This window comes from Aquarana catesbeiana, linkage group LG04 (assembly GCF_042186555.1).
Source record: "Aquarana catesbeiana isolate 2022-GZ linkage group LG04, ASM4218655v1, whole genome shotgun sequence".
Taxonomy (NCBI): Eukaryota; Metazoa; Chordata; class Amphibia; order Anura; family Ranidae; genus Aquarana; species Aquarana catesbeiana.
The window spans coordinates 678,589,072-678,605,415 of NC_133327.1; positions in this window are offsets into that span (position 1 = coordinate 678,589,072).

Genomic DNA, 16,344 nt, shown 5'->3' on the forward strand with positions numbered 1-16,344 from the left:
CATTCACACCTGGGTGTATGGTAGAATCGCTGTGGTTGGGCCCGCAATCTCGAAACGCACCACCATCTTAACCATTTCCCACCTGGCCTATAGCAAAGTGACAGCCGGGCGGGGCCTTCATTATTCTGAGTGGATGTCATATGACATCCTTCAGAACAAGCCGCTCATGCGCGTACCTGCAACTCCGATCATGGTAAAGAGCCTTTGAGGTAGGTACTTTACCATGTGATCAGCCGTGTCCAATCACAGTATAATAGGAAGTGATGGTTATTGGTATTCCTCTACTCAGGCTGACAGCACGTGAGGAGATGAGAGCCAATAAGCAGCTTTCCTCACAGGGGAGATCTGCACTGATAATCCGTGCAGCCCCATCAGTGAAGCCTGCCATTGCCCACCAGTCATGCCAATCAGTGCCCATCAGTGATGTCCTCCAGTGATGCCAATCAGTGCCCATCAGTGCCGCCTATCAGTGCACATCATTGCCACCTATCAGTGCCCATAAAGGCTGCCCATCAGTGCCACCTATCAGTGCCCATCAGTGATGCCTGTCAGTGCTCATCAGTGCCTCCTCATCAGTGCCATCTATCAGTGACCCCTATCAGTGCCCATAAAGGCTGCCCATCAGTGATGCCTGTCAGTGCCTCCTCATCAGTGCCACCTATCAATGCCCATAAAGGCTGCCCATCAGAGCCACCTATCAGTGCCCATCAGTGCTGCATATGAGTGTCCATCAGTGTTGCATATTAGTGCCTCCTCATCAGTGACACCCATCAGTGCCCATCAATGCTGCATATCAGTGCCCATCAGTGCTGCATATTAGTGCCTCCTCATCAGTGCCACCCATCAGTGACACCTATCAGTGCACATCATTGCCACCTATCAGTGCCCATAAAGGCTGCCCATTAGTGCCGCCTAACATTGACCATAAGTGCTGCATATCAGTGCCAATCAGTGCTGCCTATTAGTGCCTCCTCGTCAGTGCCACCCATCAGTGTCCATGCCTCCCAACTTTTGAACTTCAGGATGATGGACACTTGAGAAAGGAAGTAACCTTGCATAGCGTGCTGTGGCAAATGTGGGCGTGGTCAAACTTCTGACAGTGGGAGGAGCTTAAGGGTCATCATTAAACAAAACTCGGCTTCCTTCTACCTATTAAATATGCTTTTCTTATTGTTCCACAAGCAAGAGTATCATGGATACATACAAACCCCAGCCCCAGCCCCATTTTAAAAAAAAAGAATAAAATCATGCAGGGTTTGGAGTGGATTACGTACAGAGTGCAGGGCTCTGGGATGAGCTATGTACAGGGTGCAGGGTTCTGGGATGAGCTATGTACAGGGTGTAGGGTTCTGGGATGAGCTATGTACAAGAGTGTAGGATTCTGGGATGAGCTATGTACAGAGTGCAGGGTTCTGGGATGGGCTATGTACAGAGTGCAGGGTTCTGGTATGAGCTATGTACAGAGTGCAGGGTTCTGGTATGAGCTATGTACAGAGTGTAGGATTCTGGGATGAGCTATGTACAGAGTGCAGGGTTCTGGGATGCGCTGTGTACAGAGTGCAGGGTTCTAGGATGAGCTATATACAGAGTGCAGGGTTCTGGTATGAGCTATGTACAGAGTGCAGGGTTCTGGGATGAGCTATGTACAGAGTGTAGAATTCTGGGATGAGCTATGTACAGAGTGCAGGGTTCTGGGATGCGCTGTGTACAGAGTGCAGGGTTCTAGGATGAGCTATATACAGAGTGCAGGGTTCTGGGATGAGCAATGTACAGGTTCTGGGATGAGCTATGTACAGAGTGTAGGATTCTGGGATGAGCTGGGATGAGCTATGTACAGAGTGCAGGGTTCTGGGATGGGCTACGTACAGAGTGCAGGGTTCTGGTATGAGCTATGTACAGAGTGCAGGGTTCTGGTATGAGCTATATGCAGAGTGTAGGATTCTGGGATGAGCTATGTACAGAGTGCAGGGTTCTGGGATGAGCTATATACAGAGTGCAGGGTTCTGGTATGAGCTGTGTACAGAGTGCAGGGTTCTGGGATGAGCTATGTACAGAGTGCAGGTCTTTGGGATTAGCTATGTACAGAGTGCAGGGTTTTAGGAAGAGCTATGTACAGAGTGCAGGGTTCTGGGATGAGCTGTGTACAGAGTGCAGGGTTCTGGGATGAGCTATGTACATGGTGCAGGGTTCTAGGATGAGCTATATACAGAGTGCAGGGTTCTGGGATGAGCTATGTACAGCGTGCAGGGTTCTGGGATGAGCTATGCACAGAGTGCAGGGTTCTGGGGTGAGCTATGTACAGAGTGCAGGGTTCTGGGATGAGCTGTGTACAGAGTGCAGGGTTCTGGGATGAGCTATGTACATGGTGCAGGGTTCTAGGATGAGCTATATACAGAGTGCAGGGTTCTGGGATGAGCTATGTACAGCGTGCAGGGTTATGGGATGAGCTATGTACAGAGTGCAGGGTTCTGGGGTGAGCTATGTACAGAGTGCAGGGTTCTGGGATGCACTGTGTACAGAGTGCAGGGTTCTAGGATGACCTATATACAGAGTGCAGGGTTCTGGGATGAGCAATGTACAGAGTGCAGGGTTCTGGGATGAGCTATGTACATAGTGCAGGGTTCTGGGATGAGCTATGTACAGAGTGCAGGGTTCTGGGATGAGCTATATACAGAGTGCAGGGTTCTGGGGTGAGCTATGTACAGAGTGCAGGGTTCTGGGATGAACTGTGTACAGAGTGCAGGGTTCTGGGATGAACTGTGTACAGAGTGCAGGGTTCTGGAATGAGCTATGTACAGAGTGCAGGGTTCTGGGATGAGCTGTGTAGAGAGTGCAGGGTACTAGGATGAACTGAGCTATACATAGAGTGCAGGGTTCTGGAATGAGCTATGTACAGAGTGCAGGGTTCTGGGATGAGCTATGTACAGAGTGCAGGGATTGGGGATGAGCTATGTACAGAGTGCAGGGTTCTGGGATGAGCTGTGTACAGAGTGCAGGGTTCTGGGATGAGCTATGTACATGGTGCAGGGTTCTAGGATGAGCTATATACAGAGTGAAGGGTTCTGGGATGAGCTATATACAGAGTGCAGGGTTCTGGAATGAGCTATGTATAGAGTGCAGGGTTCTGGGATGAGCTATATACAGAGTGCAGGGTTCTGGTATGAGCTATATACGGAGTGTAGGGTTCTGGTATGAGCTATGTACAGAGTGTAGGATTCTGGGATGAGCTATGTACAGAGTGCAGGGTTCTGGGATGAGCTATGTACAAAGTGCAGGGTTCTGGGAAGAGCTGTGTACAGAGTGTAGGATTCTGGGATGAGCTATGTACAGAGTGCAGGGTTCTGGTATGAGCTATGTACAGAGTGTAGGATTCTGGGATGAGCTATGTACAGAGTGCAGGGTTCTGGGATGAGCTATGTACAAAGTGCAGGGTTCTGGGATGAGCTGTGTACAGAGTGCAGGCTTCTGGAATGAGGTATGTATAGAGTGCAGGGTTCTGGGATGAGCTATGTACAGAGTGCAAGGTTCTGGGATGAGCTATGTACAGAGTGCAGGGTTCTGAGATGTGCTATGTACAAAGTGCAGGGTTTTGGGATGAGCTATGTACAGAGTGCAGGGTTTTGGGATGAGCTTTGTACAGAGTGCAGGGTTCTGGGATGAGCTGTGTACAGATTGCAGGGTTCTGGGATGAGCTATGTACATGGTACAGGGTTCTAGGATGAGCTATATACAGAGTGCAGGGTTCTGGGATGAGCTATGTACAGAGTGCAGTGTTCTGGGATGAGCTATGTAGAGAGTGCAGGGTTCTGGGATGAGCTGTGTACAGAGTGCAGGGTACTAGGATGAGCTATATACAGAGTGCAGGGTTATGGAATGAGCTATGTACAGAGTGCAGGGTTCTGGGATGAGTTATGTACAGAGTGCAAGGTTCTGGGATGAGCTATGTACAGAGCGCATGGTTCTGAGATGTGCTATGTACAAAGTGCAGGGTTTTGGGATGAGCTATGTACAGAGTGCAGGGTTTTGGGATGAGCTTTGTACAGAGTGCAGGGTTCTGGAATGAGCTGTGTACAGAGTGCAGGGTTCTGGGATGAGCTATGTACATGGTACAGGGTTCTAGGATGAGCTATATACAGAGTGCATTGTTCTGGGATGAGCTATGTACAGAGTGCAGGGTACTAGGATGAGCTGAGCTATACATAGAGTGCAGGGTTCTGGAATGAGCTATGTACAGAGTGCAGTGTTCTGGGATGAGCTATGTACAGAGTGCAGGGTTCTGGGATGAGCTGTGTACAGAATGCAGGGTTCTGGGATGAGCTGTGTACAGAGTGCAGGGTTTTGGGATGAGCTATGTACAGAGTGCAGGGTTTGGGGATGAGCTATGTACAGAGTGCAGGGTTCTGGGATGAGCTGTGTACAGAGTGCAGGCTTCTGGGATGAGCTATGTACATGGTGCAGGGTTCTAGGATGAGCTATATACAGAGTGAAGGGTTCTGGAATGAGCTATGTACAAATTGCAGGGTTCTGGGATGAGGTATGTAGAAAGTGCAGGGTTCTGGGATGAGCTATGTACAGAGTGCAAGGTTCTGGGATGAGCTATGAACAGAGTGCAGGGTTCTGGAATGAGGTATGTATAGAGTGCAGGGTTCTGGGATGAGCTATATACAAAGTGCAGGGTTCTGGAATGAGCTATGTACAGAGTGCAGGGTTCTGGGATGAGCTATGTACAGAGTGAAGGATTCTGGGATGAGCTATGTACAGAGTACAGGGTTCTGGGATGAGCTATGTACAGAGTGCAGGGTTCTGGGATGAGCTGTTTACAGAGTGCAGGGTTCTGGGATGAGCTATGTACAGAGTGCAAGGTTCTGGGATGAGCTGTGTAGAGAGTGCAGGGTACTAGGATGAACTGAGCTATACATAGAGTGCAGGGTTCTGGAATGAGCTATGTACAGAGTGCAGGGTTCTGGGATGAGCTATGTACAGAGTGCAGGGTTCTGGGATGAGCTGTGAACAGAGTGCAGGGTTTTGGGATGAGCTATGTACAGAGTGCAGGGTTTGGGGATGAGCTATGTACAGAGTGCAGGGTTCTGGGATGAGCTGTGTACAGAGTGCAGGGTTCTGGGATGAGCTATGTACATGGTGCAGGGTTCTAGGATGAGCTATATACAGAGTGAAGGGTTCTGGAATGAGCTATGTACAAAGTGCAGGGTTCTGGGATGAGCTATGTACAGAGTGCAGGGTTCTGGAATGAGCTATGTATAGAGTGCAGGGTTCTGGGATGAGCTATATACAGAGTGCAGGGTTCTGGTATGAGCTATGTACAGAGTGTAGGGTTCTAGTATGAGCTATGTACAGAGTGTAGGATTCTGGGATGAGCTATGTACAGAGTGCAGGGTTCTGGGATGAGCTATGTACAAAGTGCAGGGTTCTGGGATGAGCTGTGTACAGAGTATAGGATTCTGGGATGAGCTATGTACAGAGTGCAGAGTTCTGGTATGAGCTATGTACAGAGTGTAGGATTCTGGGATGAGCTATGTACTGAGTGCAGGGTTCTGGGATGAGCTATGTACAAAGTGCAGGGTTCTGGGATGAGCTGTGTACAGAGTGCAGGGTACTAGGATGAGCTATGTACAGAGTGAAGGGTTCTGGAATGAGCTATGTACAGAGTGCAGGGTTCTGGGATGAGCTATGTACAGAGTGCAAGGTTCTGGGATGAGCTATGTACAGAGTGCAGGGTTCTGAGATGTGCTATGTACAAAGTGCAGGGTTTTGGGATGAGCTATGTACAGAGTGCAGGGTTTTGGGATGAGCTTTGTACAGAGTGCAGGGTTCTGGAATGAGCTGTGTACAGAGTGCAGGGTTCTGGGATGAGCTATGTACATGGTACAGGGTTCTAGGATGAGCTATATACAGAGTGCAGGGTTCTGGGATGAGCTATGTACAGAGTGCAGGGTACTAGGATGAGCTGAGCTATACATAGAGTGCAGGGTTCTGGAATGAGCTATGTACAGAGTGCAGTGTTCTGGGATGAGCTATGTACAGAGTGCAGGGTTCTGGGATGAGCTGTGTACAGAGTGCAGGGTACTAGGATGAGCTATATACAGAGTGCAGGGTTATGGAATGAGCTATGTACAGAGTGCAGGGTTCTGGGATGAGCTATGTACAGAATGCAAGGTTCTGGGATGAGCTATGTACAGAGTGCAGGGTTCTGGGATGAGCTATGTACAGAGTGCAGGGTTCTGGGATGAGCTGTGTACAGAGTGCAGGGTTCTGGGATGAGCTATGTACATGGTGCAGGGTTCTAGGATGAGCTATATACAGAGTGCAGGGTTCTGGGATGAGCTATGTACAGAGTGCAGGGTTCTGGGATGAGCTATGTACAGAGTGCTGGGTTCTGGGATGAGATAAGTACACAGTGCAGGGTTCCATTTCACATGTTGTGCAGTCTTGGGCCCCGCCATGGTGGCAGAAGGCCAGGGCCCAGTCGCAAGTGCAACCTTTGCTGGTAGTTCCGCCAGTGGTGTTAGTGTGGACTATGAATTGTGTGATTCAGTACAGTAGTGGACGTGGTCAGTAGAGCAGTGGACATGGTTGGTACGGCAGTGGATATAATCAGTAGGGCAGTGGACAATATCAGTAGTTTTTAATTTTTGTTATTTTAACCTTTATATTTTCTTTTACAATTTAATTTTGTATAGTTTTTTTTTACAATTTTTGGTAGGAGGGGGTGGCAGTGCAGGGCAGTATGATGGGAGGGGTGGCCATGGAGGGCAGTATGATGGGGTGGACGGCAGTATGATGGGAGGGGTGGCAGTGGAGGGCAGTATGATGGGGTCGAGGGCAGTATGATGGGAGTAGGGCTGGGAGATTTTCTGAAAAAAAAAAATCTTCGATTCTCTTAAAAAAAACTAGAATTTTTTTTTTTCTTTGGAAACCGCGTCGGTCCCGAGGCGTTGCGGGCATGAGCTTTTAGGCGAGGCCACGGACAAGGCCTAGTCCGCGGACAAGGCCGAAGCCGCGGCCTCCTTGCCCGCAGCTCTTCAGGCCCAGGGCGGTGTCAGCGCCGGTCCGGAGGCGCTGCGGGCATGACTAGGCCGAAGCCGCGGCCTCGCCTAAAAACTCATGCCCGCAGCACCTCGGGACCGGTGCGGTGAAAAAAAAAAATCTAAAAAAATCGATTTGCTTAAATTTTGAATCGATTTGACCTCTCAACTCGGTTCAAGATTTAAATAGATTTTTTTCCCCAGCCCTAGATGGGAGGAGTGGCACTGGAGGGCAGTATGATAGGAGGGGTGCAGTGGAGGGTAGTATGATGGTAGGGGGGGTAGTAGAGGGCAATATGATGAGAGGGGGGTAGTGTAGGGCAGTATGATGGGAGGGGGTAGTGGAGGGCAGTACGATCATGGGAGGGGGGATAATGGAGGGCAGTATGATGGGAGGGGGTGGAAGTGGAGGGCAGTATGATGGGAGGGGTGGTAGTGGAGGGCAGTATGATGGGAGGGGTGGTAGTGGAGGGCAGTATGATGGGTGGGGGGGGTGGAGGGCAGTATTATCATAGAAGGGGGGATAGTGGAGGGCAGTATAATGGGGGGGTGGTAGTGGAGGGTAGTATGATGGGAGGGGGTGGTAGTGGAGGGCAGTATGATGGGAGGGGGTAGTGGAGGGCAGTATGATGGGAGGGGGTAGTGGAGGGCAGTATGATGGGAGGGGGGGTAGTGGAGGGCAGTGTGATGATGGAAGGGGGAGAGTGGAGGGTAGGGATGAGCCGAACACCCCCCTGTTCGGTTCGCACCAGAACATGCGAACAGGAAAAAAGTTCATTCGAACACGCGAACACCGTTAAAGTCTATGGGACACGAACATGAATAAACAAAAGTGCTAATTTTAAAGGCTTATATGCAAGTTATTGTCATAAAAAGTGTTTGGGGACCTGGGTCCTGCCCCAGGGGACATGGATCAATGCAAAAAAAAGTTTTAAAAACGGCCGTTTTTTCAGGAGCAGTGATTTTAATAATGCTTAAAGTCAAACAATAAAAGTGTAATATCCCTTTAAATTTCGTACCTGGGGGGTGTCTATAGTATGCCTGTAAATGGGCGCATGTTTCCTGTGTTTAGAACAGTCTGACAGCAAAATGACATTTTGAAGGAAAAAACTCATTTAAAACTACCCGCGGCTATTGCATTGCCGACAATACACATAGAAGTTCATCGATAAAAACGGCATGGGAATTCCCCAAAGGGGAACCCCGAACCAAAATTAAAAAAAAAAAATGACGTGGGAGTCCTCCTAAATTCCATACCAGGCCCTTCAGGTCTGGTATGGATATTAAGGGGAACCCCGGCCAAAATTAAAAAAAAAAAATGACGTGGGGTTCCCCCTAAATTCCATACCAGACCCTTCAGGTCTGGTATGGATTTTAAGGGGAACCCCGCGCCAAAAAAAAAAAAAAAAAAACGGCGTGGGGTCCCCCCAAAAATCCATACCAGACCCTTATCTGAGCACGCAACCTGGCAGGCCGCAGGAAAAGAGGGGGGGACGAGAGTGCGGCCCCCCTCCCTCCTGAACCGTACCAGGCCACATGCCCTCAACATTGGGAGGGTGCTTTGGGGTAGCCCCCCAAAACACCTTGTCCCCATGTTGATGAGGACAAGGGCCTCATCCCCACAACCCTGGCCGGTGGTTGTGGGGGTCTGCGGGCGGGGGGCTTATCGGAATCTGGAAGCCCCCTTTAACAAGGTGACCCCCAGATCCCGGCCCCCCCCCTGTGTGAAATGGTAAGGGGGTACTTGTACCCCTACCATTTCACGAAAAAAGTGTCAAAAATGTTAAAAATGACAAGAGACAGTTTTTGACAATTCCTTTATTTAAATGCTTCTTCTTTCTTCTATCTTCCTGCATCTTCTGGTTCTTCTGGCTCTTCTGGTTCTTCCTCCGGCGTTCTCGTCCAGCATCTCCTTCGCGGCGTCTTCTATCTTCTTCTCCTCGGGCCGCTCCGCACCCATGGCATGGGGGGGAGGCTCCCGCTCTTCTCTTCTTCTTTTCTTCTCTTCTTCTCTTCTTCTCTTCTTCATTTTCTTCTCCGGGCCGCTCCGCAATCCATGCTGGCATGGAGGGAGGCTCCCGCTGTGTGACGGCGCTCCTCGTCTGACAGTTCTTAAATAAGGGGGGGGCGGGGCCACCCGGTGACCCCGCCCCACTCTGACGCACGGTGACTTGACGGGACTTCCCTGTGACGTCACGGGGAATGCCACAGGGAAGTCCCGTCATGTCCCGTGCGTCAGAGGGGGGCGGGGTCACCGAGTGGCCCCGCCCCCCGTTATTTAAGAACTGTCAGACGAGGAGCGCCGTCACACAGCGGGAGCCTCCCTCCATGCCAGCATGGATTGCGGAGCGGCCCGGAGAAGAAAATGAAGATTAGAAGAAGAGAAGAAAAGAAGAAGAGAAGAAGATGAAGAAGATGAAGAGAAGAGCGGGAGCCTCCCCCATGCCATGGGTGCGGAGCGGCCCGAGGAGAAGAAGATAGAAGACGTCGCGGAGGAGATGCTGGACGAGAACGCCGGAGGAAGAACCAGAAGAACCAGAAGATGAAGGAAGATAGAAGAGAGAAGAAGCATTTAAATAAAGGAATTGTCAAAAACTGTCTCTTGTCATTTTTAACATTTTTGACACTTTTTTCGTGAAATGGTAGGGGTACATACCCTTACCATTTCACACGGGGGGGGCCGGGATCTGGGGGTCACCTTGTTAAAGGGGGCTTCCAGATTCCGATAAGCCCCCCGCCCGCAGACCCCCACAACCACCGGCCAGGGTTGTGGGGATGAGGCCCTTGTCCTCATCAACATGGGGACAAGGTGTTTTGGGGGGCTACCCCAAAGCACCCTCCCAATGTTGAGGGCATGTGGCCTGGTACGGTTCAGGAGGGAGGGGGGGCCGCACTCTCGTCCCCCCCTCTTTTCCTGCGGCCTGCCAGGTTGCGTGCTCGGATAAGGGTCTGGTATGGATTTTTGGGGGGACCCCACGCCGTTTTTTTTTTTTTTTCTGGCCGGGGTTCCCCTTAATATCCATATCAGACCTGAAGGGCCTGGTATAGAATTTAGGGGGACTCCCACGTCATTTTTTTTTTTAATTTTGGTTCGGGGTTCCCCTTTGGGGAATTCCCATGCCGTTTTTATCAATGAACTTCTAAGTGTATTGTCGGCAATGCAATAGCCGCGGGTAGTTTTAAATGAGTTTTTTCCTTCAAAATGTCATTTTGCTGTCAGACTGTTCTAAACACAGGAAACATGCGCCCCTTTACAGGCATACTATAGACACCCCCCAGGTACGAAATTTAAAGGGATATTACACTTTTATTGATTGACTTTAAGCATTATTAAAATCACTGCTCCTGAAAAAACGGCCGTTTTTAAAACTTTTTTTTGCATTGATCCATGTCCCCTGGGGCAGGACCCAGGTCCCCAAACACTTTTTATGACAATAACTTGCATATTAGCCTTTAAAATTAGCACTTTTGATTTCTCCCATAGACTTTTAAAGGGTGTTCCGCGGCATTCGAATTTGCCGCGAACACCCCGAATTGTTCGCTGTTCGGCGAACTTGCGAACAGCCAATGTTCGAGTCGAACATGAGTTCGACTCGAACTCGAAGCTCATCCCTAGTGGAGGGCAGTATGATGGGAGGGGGTGGTGGTGGAGGGCAGTATGATAGGAGGGGGGAAGTGGAGGGCAGTATGATGGGAAGGGGGTAGTGGAGTGCAGTATGATGGGAGGGGGGTAGTGGAAGGCAGTATGATGGGAGGGGGTAGTGGAGGGCAGTATGATGGGAGGGGTGGTAGTGGAGGGCAGTATGATCATGGGAGGGGGGATAGTGGAGGGCAGTATGATGGGAGGGGGTGGTAGTGGAGGGCAGTATGATGGGAGGGGATGGTAGTGGAGGGCAGTATGATGGGAGGGGGTTGGTGGAGGGCAGTATGATCATGGGAGGGGGGATAGTGGAGGGCAGTATGATGGGAGGGGGTGGTAGTGGAGGGCAGTATGATCATAGAAGGGGGGGGTGGTGGAGGGCAGTATGATGGGAGGGGGGTAGTGGAGGGCAGTGTGATGGGAGGGGGGTAGTGGAGGGCAGTATGATGGGAGGGGGTGGTAGTGGAGGGCAGTATGATGGGAAGGGGGTAGTGGAGGGCTGTATGATGGGAGGGGGGTAGTAGAGGGCAGTATGATCATGGGAGGGGGGATAGTGGAGGGCAGTATGATGGGAGGGTGGTAGTGAAGGGCAGTATGATGGGAGGGGGTAGTGGAGGGCAGCATGATGGGAGGGGGTAGTGGAGGACAGTATGATCATAGGAGGGGGCTAGTGGAGGGCATACCTCCCAACTTTGTGACATGGGAACGAGGGACACCTATTAGCAAATATATGTAGGCATAGGACACACCCCCTGCCACGCCCCCTTAAAGGAGAATTAAATGAAAAAAATAGTTAAACACACAAGTGCTTTTTTTAACCACTACTATTCCTTTATATTGGCTTTTGAAACTTACAAATGCAGCAATTTAGAATTTGTGTGAAAGGTTTAGCACTGGGAAACAATTTTTGAATATTTGAGATAAATTGTGCATTTTCTATACAACTATATAGATCAGACCAAAAGAGGGACAAGGAAAGAGGGACAGAGGGACATTGTTCCAAATCAGGGACAGTTGAGAGCTATGCACTCGGCTGTTAACCCAAGCAGCGGGAGGGGACATTTCCCTTTTCCCCGCCTTCCACGACTCGCCCAGGCTCTCCCTTCCCACCGGGAGGCCCCAGTGACCAGCAAGCATGTCCGCCGGCTGGCCGGAGACCCGAACAAAGCTGGAATCGGCTTCAAATCGGGTCCCGGATCTAGTAACCCGGAAACAATGTCATGACATCACTTCCAGTTTACAGAAGACTTAAAGGCGCCAAATTTTTAAAAAATGACAGCATTCAAAACAGCCAAACTTTGCGTTTTGAATGCTTTTAAGTGCAAAAGAGGAATCTGGGGTCTTAGAGGGGCTGTGTAATGTAAAGGGGGCTAGAGGTGCGGAGGCTGTGTAATGTAAAGGGAGCCAGAAGTGCAGGGGCTGTGTAATGTAAAGGGAGACAGAGGTGCAGGGGCTGTGTAATGTAAAGGGGGCCAGAGGTGCAGGGGCTGTGTAATGTAAAGGGGGCCAGAGGTGTGGGGACTGTGTAATGTAAAGGGGCCAGAGCTGTAGGGGCTGTGTAATGTTATCTTAATTTATTAGCAGGTGAATGTGGCTCTCTATGCATTCACATATATTGAATCCGGCTCTTAAGTGGAAAAAGGTTGCTGACCATTGGCCCAAATTGATGAAGAAATTATTTATTTATTTTTGTTTTTTTATTGGATGTGTTTTATAGCAGAAAGTAAAAAAAATTTTCGTTTATAGCGCAAAAAATAAAAACCACAGAGGTGATCAAATACCACCAAAAGAAATCTCTAATTGTGGGGAAAAAAAGGACATCAATTTTATTTGGGTACAATGTCGCACGACCGCGCAACTGTCAGTTAAAGCAACACAGTGCCATAGCGCAAAAAATGGTCTAGTCATGGAGGGGGGGAGTTGATCTATTTGATGCCTCAGGCGCTGCGGCGGCGAGAGAAGTTGGTGTATTTGATGCCTCAATATACAAAAACATATTTGGGGGGCACACCCTACAATGCGTTTAAATGCAAGATGGTGCTGCTATAAGATCTACAAACAGTACAAAATATTTTACAGCACACACATTCAAGAATGACATTTCCTGCAAGGCTAGTTAAAAACACCTGAACATATCCAAAAAATACGGGGGTTTGGTCACACTATATGGTCATATAGTGCTAAGCCCACTTACTGCGACAAAGTACCCCGAATTAGTGGGACTAGCCTTGCAGGAAATGTCATTCTTGAATGTGTGCGCTGTAAAATATTTTGTACTATTTGTTGGTCTTATAGCAGCATCGTCTTGAATTTAAACGCATTGTAGGGTGTGCCCCCCAAATATGTTTTTGTATATTGTAATAGACCTTGACCAGGTTTTTTGGGCTGGAGCACTCCTCCCCCTCCTCATTACCTCTTATTTAGTGGCCACTAGGGATGAGCTTCGAGTTCGAGTCAAACTCATGTTCGACACGAACATCGGCTATTCGCAAGTTCGCCGAACAGCGAACAATTTGGGGTGTTCGCGGCAAATTCGAATGCCGCGGAGCACCCTTTAAAAGTCTATGGGAGAAATCAAAAGTGCTAATTTTAAAGGCTTATATGCATAGTATTGTCATAAAAAGTGTTTGGGGACCTGCGTCCTGCCCCAAGGGACATGGAGCAATGCAAAAAAAAGTTTTAAAAACGGCCGTTTTTTCAGGAGCAGTGATTTTAATAATGCTTAAAGTCAAACAATAAAAGTGTAATATCCCTTTAAATTTCATAGCTGGGGGGTGTCTATAGTATGCCTGTAAAGGGGCGCATGTTTCCCATGTTTAGAACAGTCTGACAGCAAAATGACATTTCAAAGGAAAAAAAGTCATTTAAAACTACTCGCGGCTATTAATGCATTGCCGGTCCGACAATACACATAAAAGTTCATTGATAAAAACGGCATGGGAATTCCCCACAGGGGAACCCCGAACCAAAATTTACAAAAAAATGACGTGGGGGTCCCCCTAAATTCCATACCAGGCCCTTCAGGTCTGGTATGGATATTAAGGGGAACCCCGGCCAAAATGTAAAAAAAAAATGACGTGGGGTTCCCCCTAAATTCCATACCAGACCCTTCAGGTCTGGTATGGATTTTAAGGGGAACCCCGCGCCAAAATTTTTTAAAAAAACGACGTGGGGTCCCCCCAAAAATCCATACCAGACCCTTATCCGAGCACGCAACCTGGCAGGCCGCAGGAAAAGAGGGGGGGATGAGAGAGCGCCCCCCCTCCTGAACCGTACCAGGCCACATGCCCTCAACATTGGGAGGGTGCTCTGGGGTAGCCCCCCAAATGGGGGTACCCCTACCATTTCACTAAAAAACTGTCAAAAATGTTAAAAATGACAAGAGACAGTTTTTGACAATTCCTTTATTTAAATGCTTCTTCTTTCTTCTTTCCTCTATCTTCCTTCTTCTTCTTCTTGTTCTTCTGGCTCTTCTGGTTCTTCCTCCGGTGTTCTCGTCCAGCATCTCCTCCGCGACGTCTTCTATCTTCTTCTCCTCAGGCCGGTCCGCACCCATGGCATGGGGGAGGCTCCCGCTCTTCTCTTCATCTTCTTTTCTTCTTCATCTTCTTAGAAGAAGAAGATGGGGGGGGGGGCGCTCTCTCATCCCCCCCTCTTTTCCTGCGGCCTGCCAGGTTGCGTGCTCGGATAAGGATCTGGTATGGATCTTTGGGGGACCCCACGCCTTTTTTTTTTTTTGGCGCGGGGTTCCCCTTAAAATCCATACCAGACCTGAAGGGCCTGGTATGGAATTTAGGGGGACCCCTACATCATTTTTTTTTTTTATTTTGGCCGGGGTTCCCCTGTGGGGAATTCCCATGCTGTTTTTATCAATGAACTCCTATGTGTATTGTCGGACCGGCAATTCACTAATAGCCGCGAGTAGTTTTAAATGACTTTAAATGTCATTTTGCTGTCAAACTGTTCTAAACACGGGAAACATGCGCCCCTTTACAGGCATACTATAGACACCCCCCAGCTACGAAATTTAAAGGGATATTACACTTTTATTGTTTGACTTTAAGCACTATTAAAATCACTGCTCCCGAAAAAAACGGCCGTTTTTAAAACTTTTTTTGCATTGATCCATGTCCCCTGGGGCAGGACCCAGGTCCCCAAACACTTTTTGTGACAATAACTTGCATATAAGCCTTTAAAATTAGCACTTTTTATTTATTCATGTTCGTGTCCCATAGACTTTAACGGTGTTCGCATGTTCGAACAAACTTTTTTCCTGTTCGCAAGTTCTGGTGCGAACCGAACCGGGGGGTATTCGGCTCATCCCTAGTGGCCACCAGTGCATAGGATGTATCCCCTTAAGTTCTCCCACATAGAGGAGTTCAGCTCCCATGGTTAAGACAATGGATCTTTCATTCTATTACTAGAGTAGGACCCACTAATTCGGGGTACTTAGACGCAGGCTTAGCACTATATGACTATATAGTGTGACCAAACCCCCATATCTTTTGAATATGTTCAGGTGTTTTTAACTAGCCTTGCAGGAAATGTCATTCTTGAATGTGTGCGCTGTAAAATATTTTGCACTATTTGATGCCTCAGGCGTGCTGCGGCTTCGAGAGAAGTTGGTCTATTTGATGCCTCAGACGAGCTGCGGCAGTGAGAGCAGTTGGTGTTTTTGATGCCTCAGGTGCGCTGCGTAGGCGAGAGTAGTTGGTGTCTTTGATGCCTCAGGTGCGCTGCGTAGGCGAGAGTAGTTGGTGTCTTTGATGCCTCAGGCACGCTGCGTAGGCGAGAGTAATTGGTCTATTTGATGCCTCAGGGGCGCTGCATGGGCAAGAGTAGTTGGTGTTTTTGATGCCTCAGGCGCACTGCGGCGGTGGGAGCAGTTGGTGTTTTTGATGCCTCAGGCGCACTGCGGCGGTGGGAGCAGTTGGTGTTTTTGATGCCTCATTCGCACTGCGGCGGTGGGAGCAGTTGGTGTTTTTGATGCCTTAGGCGTGCTGCAGAGGCGAGAGTAGTTGGTCTATGTGATGCCTCAGGCGTGCTGCGGCGTTGAGAATAGTTGGTGTTTTTGATGCCTCAGGCGCGCTGCGGTGGCGAGAGCAGTTGGCCTATTTGATGTCTCAGGCTCGCTGCGGCGGCGAGAGTAGCTGGTGTTTTTGATGCCTCAGGCGCGCCATGGAGGCGAGAGTAGTTGGTCTATTTGATGCCTCAGGGGCGCTGCAGGGGCAAGAGTAGTTGGAGTTTTTGATGCCTTAGGCTCGCTGTGGAGGTGAGAGTGGTTGGTGTATTTGGCGGTGAGAGTAGTTGGTGTATTTGGCGGGGAGAGTAGTTGGCGTATTTGGCGGTGAGAGTGGTTGGTGTATTTGGCGGTGAGAGTAGTTGGTGTATTTGGCGGTGAGAGTAGTTGGTGTATTTGGCGGTGAGAGTAGTTGGTGTATTTGGCGGTGAGAGTAGTTGGTGTATTTGGCGGTGAGAGTGGTTGGTGTATTTGGCGGTGAGAGTGGTTGGTGTATTTGGCGGTGAGAGGAGTTGGTGTATTTGGCGGTGAGAGGGGTTGGTGTATTTGGCGGTGAGAGTGGTTGGTGTATTTGGCGGTGAGAGGGGTTGGTGTATTTGGCGGTGAGAGGGGTTGGTGTATTTGGCGGTGAGAGGAGTTGG